Source organism: Orbicella franksi, chromosome 1, assembly GCF_964199315.1.
Source record: "Orbicella franksi chromosome 1, jaOrbFran1.1, whole genome shotgun sequence".
Taxonomy (NCBI): Eukaryota; Metazoa; Cnidaria; class Anthozoa; order Scleractinia; family Merulinidae; genus Orbicella; species Orbicella franksi.
In genome coordinates, this window is record NC_138145.1 from 10,024,161 (window position 1) to 10,036,374 (window position 12,214).

The 12,214-nt window shown below is 36.9% G+C and overlaps 1 protein-coding gene across 1 annotated transcript in view; it reads right to left on the reverse strand.

The window, feature by feature from the left end:
• Positions 1–12,214, reverse strand: part of LOC145488995 (ZZ-type zinc finger-containing protein 3-like) — a 30,736-nt gene that overhangs the window by 3,096 nt on the left and 15,426 nt on the right. The window lies entirely within an intron of this gene.

The window sequence follows — 12,214 nt, forward strand, 5'->3', positions numbered from 1 at the left end:
AATAATTAAGATAACTAACTAAAAACAAAACAAACAAACAAAAAGCAGTGGAGAAGGAGACAACCAAAAGCGCAATGGCACCATACTAGGGATGTCCCCACATATTAAAATTTAAAATATATATACAAATATACAAATACAAATACAAATACAAATATACAAATATTCTAATTATCCATAAGATAACTTATCTAAGATAAGATGAAGCTATCTTGCCCGCTCGGGACTACCCGCCGTGTCCCGCAAGAAAAATTTCCCCGAAAGCCATATAATAAATCCTTTATTGATCAAGCTTGTTCGGTCAAGATGGCTGGATATTGACCTCGTTCTTTTTTTGCGAGTTTATGGACCTCGACTCCGTGTCGGTCCATAAACACGCAAGAAACGAACTTGGCTAATATTCAGCCATCTTGACCTCACACTTGGTAAATAACGCATATGTATAATTTAAGTCCGTCACCAGCCTCCCTATAGCTCAGTTGTTAAAACGCTCCACCAATGTGCGGAGGGTCATGGGCTCGACTTCCATCAGGAGACTGAAGCGAAATTTGAAATAACATCTTTCTTAAATTCGCAACTTGATTTTTCACTGATTCAAAAACAGTTTCCTAAGATTTCGCCTTGCAAAGTAAGCTTATGATCAAACGAGAAAGAAAGTCGACGACGGCAGTTCAACATCTCGCACTCACTGGAGCGATAAATCTCGTGTCCTCTGACCAACTTTGAACCTGCTGTATTTTCGTGATAGTTCACAAGGAAAAGCTGTTGAGAACTCTTGTCCAGTTCTTAACTCCAGTCGACTCCCGTGCTCGATCGATTCGGCCAACAGCAAATACTATCTGTTACGAGAGATCTCGATATTTTTCTAATACTTGAAGATAAAGATAAACTTTAAATAAACTTCTCGTTGGGTAAACATTGATGTACAGAGTGACAAAAAAGATCGAGCAGCACTGGTTTCTGGCGTTCAGCAAATCGTGAAATATTCCAACCATACTGTAAAACATAAGTTCACAAATTAAAATCACAAAAACTGGAGAAAATAATTTCCAAAGATAAGTTTATTTTACAACTTGCTGTCGTACAAGCTGAATGTTAAGAATTCGACACAAATTTTGACCCAAATTGTTTCGTAACAATTCCTTTTCGAGACATGCAATTAACACCTGAAATTATAATACAGTCTTATTTAATAGTTTATCCCAAGTGGGTTTTGAGAAAAATTTTTTATCAATATAAAACTTATTAAACTGATTAAAATTACAACATAGTATTAAGACTAATAAAACAAGAACGCATTTACAAAAAAGACAAGATTAAAACTGGTACAATGCAATGTAATGCAGATATATATATATTTTTTTATCTGATTATTTTTACCAGATTCTACTGGATCTATTTTAAACTGAATGGAAGAAAACGAGCTACAAATAGTTGATTCAGAACTGCTCTACGTGTCGAGACCATCTGTGAATGTGTATTTCACTACTGCATTTTCTTTGCCTTTCTTAACAACACTTGAGTCTCCAATCTCATTCTAACGCCATGCAAGAGAGCCTCGCTTGGCCAGAGTCCTTCATTCCAAATACGTAAGTTATTTAAGATATTTGTTTATTTATATAGACAAATAAAGTCATCATTCTTTCCTTTAAAACCAGAATTCTTTCTCAAAATACTGACTCATCGCCTTCTGGCAATCAACAGCAAAAAACAAATTTGTGTTATCTTTAAAAAAAATTGCTCTTTTGTTCATTTATAAGCGCGAAATTCTAAGAGAAAGTAATTTTGCGAACAATGACCAATAACAATCCCCAGGGATTCCATAAAAGTACTTCGCTGTTTCAGATAAATGAATTAAACATTACATCTTTAGAATTATGCTTTTTTTTGTGACGGCAGAGAAAATAATGAATCGCGAAGTAATAGTCGACAGCAGACAATATTTGTAAAACAAAAAAAACGCGGCTTTAATTTATTTTATTCTGTTTTTTTGCGAATAAATAAATATTTGTGCCATGTGGAATGACAAATAAATTTCTATTAAAACGTAATTTTCCCCAGGAAATTTAGATTTTATTTGGAAGGCAACAGAATTCAATGTATTGTGTTTTTGAAACCAGGAGATTATTAAATGATCAGTTTTCAAATTATTAGAAAGGTTAATCACAAAACCTATAAATGCGTCTTCGACAGACCACATCTTAACAAAATCAATTACTACAAGGTATCCAAGATCGACTATTCGAAGGATGACGTGGTTTTTATGACCGTTGTATACAAATCCCGAAAATTACTTGTTTGTTTGTTTGTTTTATTTCATCTTTTGTTAACTGGAGCGGGAAACTTTTAATCAAAGAAACTTCAATTAAAGGATATGAAGCCTGAACAGCAGGTTTGGTGAGAGGGCCATGTTGATCTATAACTCTAACAATAATTGTGAAAAATAATAGCGTGTCTTCCCTTAAAGCGATCTCTGACAATATCAGGCTCGTTTGGTCTCGCCTTAGGTGTTTTGGCTTGACTACATCTCACCAAAATACGAATTACGGCTCGACCAAACTCACCTGACATGCCGCCGAAGTGTACCAAAAAGGTACAATTACGTATATTCATCAAAACGGATGTCAACTGCACATTACTTTGACAATACAACAGAGTCGAGGTAATAATCAATTTTTAACGGCTTTGAAGTGACTCGATTCATTCCATTTTACTAGTAACCTGCAGATTCTATTGGATGTGACACAGCAGATGTTCTTTATCATATCTCACTCAATATTGATAACAACGTTTCACGATCTAAACACAAATTACGCACTTAAACCGAAAAAGGTGGTGTTTTATACGTTTTCCGTTGGATCGGTAAGATTCTAAACTGATCACCGAGTTATGTCACTTTGCGTGTTTTCATCCCAGAAGTTCTCGCTGCATTCAGAGCATGTTCAAGGAACCAATTCTAACTGACTTTCTTTGTAACTCGACCTTGGCAGTACATCTCAACTCTTCGGAACTGTCCACTATATTCTTGGTGATATCTGGTATAAATGTTGCATTATCCATAACAGCAACTCTCGGAAATGCGTTGATCCTCGTGGCTTTCCACAAAGAATCCTCTCTTAATCCTCCTTCCAAACTATTTCTTCGTTGCTTGGCAATATCAGACCTTTGCGTTGGACTTGTTGTGCAGCCAGTGACGGGGGTTTTTCTTTTGGCGGCCGTCAAACATCGCGGGAATTTCTGTCAAGTTGCCGGACTTCTATGGTTTTCCTTCAGCACACTGATGGCAGGATTCTCACTTACAACTTCGCTAGCAATCAGCGTAGACAGACTTCTTGCGCTATCGTTAGGCATCAGGTATAGACAAGTTGTAACTATAAAGCGAGCTCGCTTGTTTGTAGCCCTGTTTTTGCTATTCTCTATTGGAAATTGCGTCGCAGAACTCGTAAACCCTTTTGCTTTTCTCGTGTACAGCGCCTCTATATGGGCTTTATGTCTAGTAACGTCGATTTGTTGTTATGCACGAATCTACCTTGTTCTTCGAAATCACATCCAAGCTCAGGTTATCCCGCAAGGACAGCCGAATGGAATTTCACCATTGCACTTGTCGCGATACAAAAAGACAGTGTCCACTGCTTTGTGGGTTTTCGCCGCACTGATGATTTGCTATCTTCCGTTTGGCTTGGTTTTGATTGCTAGGACAATTGTACCTGAAATGACAGGATCTGTAGTAATCATTAACTTTTTTGCAATAACACTGGTTTATTTAAATTCCTCCCTGAACCCTTTGCTGTACTGTTGGAAAATCAGGGAAGTGAGACATGCAGTAAAGGAAATACTCAGGAATCTCGGTTTCAGTAAGTTATTTGGAGACTGAAGAACAAAGAGACTTGAAGAGGCAACGTCATGGTTTGTGCATGATGGCAAATTGAGCCAACGAACCTCATTCCCAGGTTCTCCTCCTCGACGATTTCCAAAATGGCGCCTCGCCAGAACAAGCCACATTCTCCCACCCGCCATTTCGTAAAATGGAAAAGACCATTCAAACAAGACTCTTCAGGCAACATTGAGACGTCGGTTGCAATAGTCCTCTCCATCCTCGTTCCTTTATTGGTTTATTACTGCTTCTCAGTCTTTGGTGATTATCATTCTTGGTACTCTATTATTTTCGGTTTTCTTGAAATAACTTGATGCATTGATCCTCGTTGCTTTCCACAAAGAATCATCTCTTAATCCTTCTAAACTACTTCTTCGTTGTTTGGCCTTTTCAGACCTTTGTGTTGGACTTGTTGTGTGCAGCCTGTAGGGGTGTTTTCTCCCTTGGCAGATTTCTGTGAAGTTGCCGAACTGCTGTGGTATTCCTTCAGCATAGTGATGGCAGATTTTTCACTTGCAACTTTGAGCGCAATCAGCGTAGACAGGCTTCTTGCGCTATCGTAAGGAATCAGGTATAGACAACTTGTAACTATGAAGCGAGCTCGCTTGCTTGTTGCACTGTTTTTGTTGCTTTCTTTTGGAAACTACGTCACACAATACGCACTAAACTTTTTCGCTTTCCTCGTGTACAGTGCCTTAATGTGGATTTCATTGCTAATAACGTCGATATACTGTTATGCGTGGATCTATCTTGCTCTTCGAAATCGCATCCAAGCACATGTTATCCCGCAAGGTCAACCGAATGGTATTTCACAGTTGAACTTGTCGTGGTACAAAAAGACAGTGTCCACTGCTTTATGGTTATTTGCTGCACGGTTGATTTGCTATCTTCCGTTTGGCTTGGTTTTGCTTGTTGAGACAATGTTGTCTGAAACACCTGAACCTGTAGTAATCACCGTCTATTTTGGACTTAAACTGGTTTACTATCTAAACTCCACCCTGAACCCCTTGCTGTGCTGTTGGAAATCAGGGAAGTGAGACATACGGTAAACAAAATATTCAGGAATCTCGGTTTCGGTAAGTTATGTGAAAACTGGAGAACAAAGAGATTTGTGCATGATGGAAATTTGAGCCCAAATTTCTGCAAACCTCGTCCTAAGGGTTTTCTCTTCAACGATTTTCAAAATGGCGGCTCGTCGAAAGAAGACTCATTCTCCCACTCATCATTCTGGAAAATGGAGAAGACCCAGGTTGAGACGTGGGTTGTAATCTGCCGTGGTCCTCTCCATCCTGAGCCATCCTCGATCCCTGTTTGTTTATTATTACCTCTCATTATTACACCACTATTTTGAGTTTTCTTGAAACTGATTTAAGCCAAGAAAAATCAAGAAAAACCAGCACAGTTATAACCAGAAACGCTACACGTATTTCCTTATAGGTCTGGTCATGACATCTCGGTTTTTTTTGCATTCCGCAAAAAAAAATTCAACTTTCAAAATAAAGCCTATTGAAACCCGTTGACGCCAAAAGAAAACGTATGGCAAGTTGCATGCTTAAAACCCAATAAGACATTGACTGCAACACAGTTTACCGAACACCTTGTCTATACACAAAGATTTCAAAACCAATCGTCTTCCACTTAAAGCCATTACATAGGAGATTAAGAACTAATAGTTTTTTGACCAAAAGAAACTCGGAGGATAAAGGGCGATGTACTTTATGCCAAAATGATCCACCCTTTTTTGGCAACGTTTTGTAAATTTAACCTGATATCTAGAATTAGACTTGAATCCAAACAACAACAAGCTTGAGCCTAAACTTCTGCTTTTTGATCGCCAGACGTTCTATCCGCGTATGCAAAACGTACAATATTTCCCCAAAATAAAGAAAAAAACTTCTCCCTGTTTTCTCAAATTACCAAAAAACGAAAACCATTTTTTCGTTTACATCACAATGGTGAAGCCATGTAAATACCCCTACCTTTTCCACTCTTTTCACTATTTATATTTCTATGTTAGCACCTTAATTTCTTCTTTTTCTCTCTGTAAAATTAGCTCACTGCACTAAGCCGCTGTACTGAAGGTGTATGTTGTAGATTTATATAAATGGATAAGTTATTGAATTTAAAAAAGTACTGTAAGAAATGTAAGTAGCGCACTGTAAGCACAACATCGTATTGTAAGTGATCAAAGTGTTACTAAATAGATCGTGTAAGAATCTCATTGTAAGTGGTGTAAGTATCGCAAGAGTACAGTGTAGTATTGTAAGTATCCAGTATTGTATTGTGGCGGTACCAGTCGTATTTTAAATAGGTATTTTTGCTGTGTTGTAAGAAATGAACTTAAAAAATCAAAAATAGTACTGAATAAAAACCCTAACGGCAGGTAATCGAATAACGATGAGTTTTACACTGCTATTATTCTTTCGTTTCTTTTCTTCTTTTTTAGTTTTAATAAATATTAAAAATAATGATACCAATTATTAAAAAATAGATATATCAAAAAAGGCAATTCGTCATCATTCCTTTCCAGCCGGTGCAACCAAACCCTGAGACACTGTTTGGTGATTTTTGATTTTAAACTTTTGGCAAAGTTTAAAAACATTATTTCCATAATTACTTTACAGGCCCCTGAGATGGTTTTGCATACATTTTTAAAGCGATAACAACACCAAACAAACAAAAATGTTCAAAACTGTTTTTCTGTGCTTGTCCTGACCATTTGTGAATGTGGATTTCACTTGTCATGCACGATAAATATTTTCGTTTCCTTGTTAAAAGAGCTTTTGGATTTTCAATATTGTTATTTCACCCCAAGCAAATGAATTACTTATTAATTTTTTTAGCTTTACAAATAGCACGAAATCCTGGCAAATGTCCCAAATTTGTTGTGATAATCTTTAGGTGTTTCCTCCAAAGCCGAATACCTTCCTAACGTATTAGTTCGGTAGTAAAAACACACAAAAGTAAATCAAAACCAAAAAAGACATTTTTGGAATCCTAATAAATTTTGTTCTGTTGTTTCAAAGTGTGCTTGTATGAATTTTGCAATCGAATTGTAAGTAATTATGCAAATATGACTTATGATAAACCGAATTCAAAAAAGCACTTCATTACTTCCTTCCAGTTTATAACAAAGCACCTATTTATCTCCTTAATGATTTCAGTTCTGTCAAAAATTTAAATTGTGAGCATAATAAATTTGGTTAAACCAATAATGAACTTCGAATTTATAATATTAGTCTTCTTCAGAAATTAAAATACACAAATGGCAATCAAAACCAAAACTAAAATTTTCCACATCCAAAAACTTTTGTTCTTTTCTTCGTAGTGAGCTTACAAAAGCAATTTTACAAAAATGCTTCATGAAAATCCAAAGTAATTCAAAAAAGTACTTTACCGCTTCCTTCCAGTTTACAACATAGCACCTGTTTATCTTATTAATAATTTCAGTTCAGTCAAAACTTGAAATAAACTGCGAACATAGTAAATTTGGTAGAACTAATAGTGAATTTCAAATTTATACCAAAGTTGAAAAAGCAAACTAATCTTATTTTCTAAATCAAACATAGGAGCTGTGTTTAATTTCATTTCTTTCCCTGAATAAATGAATATTTTTAATTACCTCCGGGATATGAAAATCTTACTTTCTCCAAATTATAATGAATATTGTTTTTGGAATCACGCGATTTTCGAAATTAATTATTATTAGGTAAGATCATTAAAGCCATAAATGCGTGTGGGATATCTTGAAAAGCACATACGTCAACAAAACCAACTCAAAGATGTTTTCTTTTTTAATGGAGCCAGGGGCCATTCCATTAGCAAGAAAAAAATACAAGGACAGGAAATGTAGGTTTACTTATCACTTTACAAGGAAATGAGCTGAAACACCAAAGACCATTTAAAAAAGCTTTACACAATACATATATTTTCCTCAGGGAGGTATTTAGATCATGAAAACGGATATTATGGTACTTTGACAAAACAGAAGAAGAAGAGAGTAACAAAGCAATACATGAAAAAGAGTGGAGAGAAAACAATCATTTTCCCTTTAGATTCCATTCCATGTGAGACAGCAGATGTGTTTACACAACTCATATTTTTTTTTTCAGCTCCAAAACAGAAATTACAGCGTAACTAAAGTGATGCTCTGCACGTTTTTCTTTAGCTAAAGCTGATTCCTAACCTAACAAGTTTTTTTATTTACAAAGTTGGAAGAAGGCTCCAGAGTATGTTCAATTTCTCACTTGAAGTTGGTTTTCTTTGTAACCAAACCTTGCCTGCACATCGCAACTCTTCGCAGTTTTCCACTCCTTTCTTGGTGATATCTGGTATAAACGTTGTACTATCTATAACAGCAACTGTCGGAAATGCGTTGATCCTCATTGCTTTCCACAAAGAATCATCTCTCAATCCTCCTTCCAAATTATTTCTTCGTTGTTTGGCATTTTCAGACCTTTGCGTTGGACTTGTTGTGCAGCCTCTAGCTGTGGTTTCTCTTTTGGCAGCCTTCTACCATCGGTGGAATTTCTGTCGAATTGCCGAACTTCTATGGTATTCCTTCAGCATAGTGATGGCAGATTTTTCACTTGCAACTTTGAGCGCAATCAGCGTAGACAGGCTTCTTGCGCTATCGTTAGGTATCAGGTATAGACAAGTTGTAACTGTAAAGCGAGCTCGTTTGTTTCTTGCACTGTTTTTGTTATTTTCTATTGGAAACTGCTTCACACAATACGTAAACTATTTTGCTTTCCTCGTGTACAGCGCCTTAATGTGGATCTCATTGCTAATAACGTCGATATACTGTTATGCGCGAATCTATCTTGCACTTCGAAATCACATCCAAGCTCAGGTTATTCCGCAAGATCATCTGAATGGAACTTCACCATTGAACTTGTCGCGATACAGAAAGACAGTGTCCACTGCTTTGTGGTTATTTGCTGCACTGATGATCTGCTATCTTCCGTTTGGCTTGGTTTTGCTGGTTGAGACAATGTTGTCTGAAATAACTGAACCTGTAGTAATCGTCTCCTTTTTTGGAATTACACTGGTTTATTTAAATTCCTCCCTGAACCCCTTGCTGTACTGTTGGAAAATCAAGGAAGTGAGACATGCAGTAAAGGAAATACTCAGGAATTTCGGGTTTCGGTAAGTTATTTGGAGGCTGAAAAACAAAGTGGCATGAAGAAGCGTGGTCAGGGTATGTGCATGATGGAAAATTGTGCCAAAATCTTTAGAGTCGACAGCAATCTTATTTCCAGGGTCTTCTCCTCGACGATTTTTAAAATGGCGGTTTGACGGGATAAGACCCATTCTCCCTCCCGTTACTTCACAACAACAACAATGACAACAAGTTATAGTGAAGGAACTGAAAGGTTTTCGAATTAGCTCTAAATAGCTATTTAGAGTTATTCTTGATTAAAAAAAGAACAGCAAGGAAAGGAAACCAGACTCGGGAGATAATGAATAATAATGCTGTGTAGAGTATTGTTCTGACAGTAAATAATGTTTTAGTTCCTTGGCAAAGAAAAATATACTGACTTCTTTCAGTTAATGACGAATCTCCTGCCAGATATCTATTGCCTGATAGGAGATTTCTTTTTCAGTGTTACTACAAAGAAAAGTGGAGAGACCCTAGGGACCACATTGAGATGTTGGTCTTTCGCATACAGCGTTCACACGCAAAATATAAAATTCCAATGACTGACCCGAAGTCCTGGCAAATCTCCCGCATTTTTTGTGATAATTTGTAGTCCTAATCTTTTCCTAGCTTATTAGTTGTCGTCAGATATACACAATTGACAATCAAAACCAAAAATATAATTTTCGACATCCCAAAAAAATATATTCTTTTGTTGGAAGTGAGTTGGTATTTGTACTCGAGGTGAAAGTCATTTTACAAAAATGATTCATGAATATCCATTTAATTGTCACTTATTACTCGTCTTCAGATATACACAAATGACAATCAAAACCAAAAATATAATTTCCGACATCCCCCCAAAAAACTGTTTTTTTGTTGGAAGTGAGTTGACTTTTGTACTCGAGCGGAAAGTCATTTTACAAAAATGATTCATGAATATCCATAGAAATTCAAAAAGGTACCTCACTGCTTCTTTCCAGTTTAAAATATGCGACCTTTTATCTCCTTGATTATTTCAGTTCTGTCAAAACTTTAAACTGTGATCATAGTAAATTTGGTTGAAGCAATAATGAATTTCGAATTACTACCCAAGTTGACAAAGCAAAAGAATATTATTTTGTGAAGCAAATATGGCCAGCTCCATTATATTTCATTTCTTCTTTGTAAATAAATAAACATTCTAAATAGCCCCAGGGAAATGTAAATCTTACTTCCTATAAAGAACGATAAATGGGGTTTTTGAAATCAAGCGATTATTAACTTATTATCAGGGGCGACCATTTAAGTCATAAATGCGTATGGGATGTCTTGAATACCTCAATAAACCCAACCTCAATGATTTTGTATTTTCGAGGCAGCTTCGTTTCACGTCATATTTGCCTACAACAGCTCATAAATGCTGAGCGCGTAACTGGAGCCAGGGACCATTCTTTCAGCAAAACATTAAGGACTGGAAATGCAGGGTTATCACTTTACAACTGAGGAAATGAGCTGAAACACCATCTAAAGACCATTAAAAGCTTTACACAATACGTATATTTTCATCATGGAGGTACTTAGATCATGAAAACAGATATTATTTCACTTTGACAATCAGAGAGAGAGAGAGAGAAAAAGAGAGAGTAATTAAATACTACATGTAAGAGGACTCGAGTGACAACAATTATTTCCACTTTAGATTCTATTAGATGTGAAACAGCAGATGCGTTTACACAATTCATAAAGGCTGTCGACAGCTGTGTTTACTTCACCTTCAAAACAAAAGTTAAACCTTGAAACCGCCGGAGTAAGATGGGGCTTTGCACGTTTTCCTTTAGATCAAGCAGATTTTAAACCCAACACATTTTTTACTTACGAAGTTTGAAGAAGGTTACAGAGCATGTTAAATTACTCACTTAAAGCTGGCTTTCTTTGTAACCAAACCTTGCCTGCACATCGCAACTCTTCGCAGCTTTCCACTCTACTCTTGGTGATATCTGGTTTAAATGTTGCATTATCCATAACAGCAACTCTCGGAAATGCCTTGATCTTCGCAGCTCTCCACAAAGAATCCTCTCTTAATCCTCCTTCCAAATTATTTCTTCGTTGTTTGGCATTTTCAGACCTTTGCGTTGGACTTGTTGCGCAGCCTCTAGCGGTGGTTTCTCTTTTGGCAGCCTTCTATCATCGGTGGAAATTCTGTCGAGTCGCCGAACTCTTATGGTATTCCTTCAGCATAGTGATGGCAGATTTTTCACTTGCAACTTTGAGCGCAATCAGCGTAGACAGACTTCTTGCGTTATCGTTAGTCGTCAGGTATAAAAAAGTTGTAACTGTAAAGCGAGCTCGCTGGTTTCTTGCAATGTTTTTGTTGCTTTCTTTTGGAAACTACGTCACACAATACGTACTAAACTTTTTCGCTTTCCTCGTGTACAGCGCCTTCATGTGGATGTCATTGCTAATAACGTCGATATACTGTTATGCGCGAATCTACCTTGCTCTTCGAAATCACATCCAAGCACATGTTATCCCGCAAAGTCAACCGAATGGAATTTCACCGTTGAACTTGTCGCGATACAAAAAGACAGTGTCCACTGCTTTGTGTTTATTTGCTGCACTGATGATTTGCTATCTTCCGTTTGGCTTGGTTTTGTTTGTTGAGACAATGTTGTCTCAAATAACTGAACCTGTAGTAATCACCGTCTATTTTGGAATTACTCTGGTTTATCTAAACTCCACCCTGAACCCCTTGCTGTACTGTTGGAAAATCAGGGAAGTGAGACACGTAGTAATGAAAATACTCAGGAATCTCGGTTTCGGTAAGTTATTTGGAGATAGGAGAAAAAAGAGACTTGAACAAGGGACGTCAGGGATTGTGCATGATGAAAAATTGAGCCCAAATTTCAAAAGTGATCGGCAAACCTCGTCCTCGGGGTCTTCTCTTCAACGATTTTCAAAATGGCCGCTCGTCGAAAGAAGACCCATTCTCCCGTTCACCATTCTGGAAGATGGAGAAGACCCAGGTTGAGACGTTGGTTGTAATCTGCCGTGGTCTTCTCCATCATAAGCCATCCTCGTTCCCTGTAGGTTTATTATTGCCTATTATTATTACACTATTATTTTGAAATTGAATTAAGCCGAGAAAAATCAAGAAAAACCAAAACAATTATAACCAGAAACGCTACACGTATTTCCGTACAGGTCTGGTCATGATATTT